This window comes from Aptenodytes forsteri, unplaced genomic scaffold, assembly GCF_000699145.1.
Source record: "Aptenodytes forsteri isolate BGI_AS27 unplaced genomic scaffold, ASM69914v1 Scaffold482, whole genome shotgun sequence".
NCBI classification, from domain to species: domain Eukaryota; kingdom Metazoa; phylum Chordata; class Aves; order Sphenisciformes; family Spheniscidae; genus Aptenodytes; species Aptenodytes forsteri.
Window position 1 is genome coordinate 251146 of NW_008795046.1, and position 866 is coordinate 252011.

The window sequence follows — 866 nt, forward strand, 5'->3', positions numbered from 1 at the left end:
CATTAACTCTGAATAGCTCCAGGGTTTAGTATTTGCATTATAAATGCAGGAATCATCAGGCTCTGCTCTTACAAAGAGATTTCTGAGTTCCCTTTCTCAGTGCATGAGCAAGCGTTGACTCCTGAGAAGATATATTATATTGGGAGCTTGCAAAATATGTATACTAGAAATTCTGGAGAGGTTTTGCTATGTGAGCAAGCGGAAAATAATACTTTTTGCTTTGGTTTCCAAGGCAGAATTGCTCTTTGAGCATCCTTGGCCAGTGTTAGACCAAAGGGCTTCTTGGGAAAGGGATTTGCGTTGTATGCTTTTTGACCATCTCATGCCAGGATTTACAAATAAGTGTCGATAAAGTCCTGTGTGTAAATATTCTGACTCTGCATCTCTGACATCAGTGAGTATCTGCTCATGGTTGGCGGAGGCTGACGATGACTAAAATGCACGCGGGAAGGGCAGGGTAGCAGCAACGTACGAGCACTCAGAGGACCGACAGGGATTAGCATCTCACGGTGCTAAATATCATACGCAGCTGATATTAAAACCGAAACAGCCACAGCTTCCCCCTCCCTAAACATCTATACACTGAGCAGTTGATGACACAACAAATGGGCCAGGGAGCAGTTATTAGCAAAATGGCTAAACTGGGCGGGATGAGTAGCGGTTGCTTCTAGAATCAGCCCAGCGCTGGATGAAGGTTTTGTCAGGGGGATGGTGTCGCACAAGGAGACATGGAAACAGGGGACATGAGCGGATGCCGCCGTGGGACTCGGAGAAGGGAGATGGGGGGGAGCTGGCGCCCGGCCTTTGCAAGCAGGAGGCGCCGGGCTGGGCACCTTCCCGGCCCCCGCCCAGGGAAGGAGTTCCAG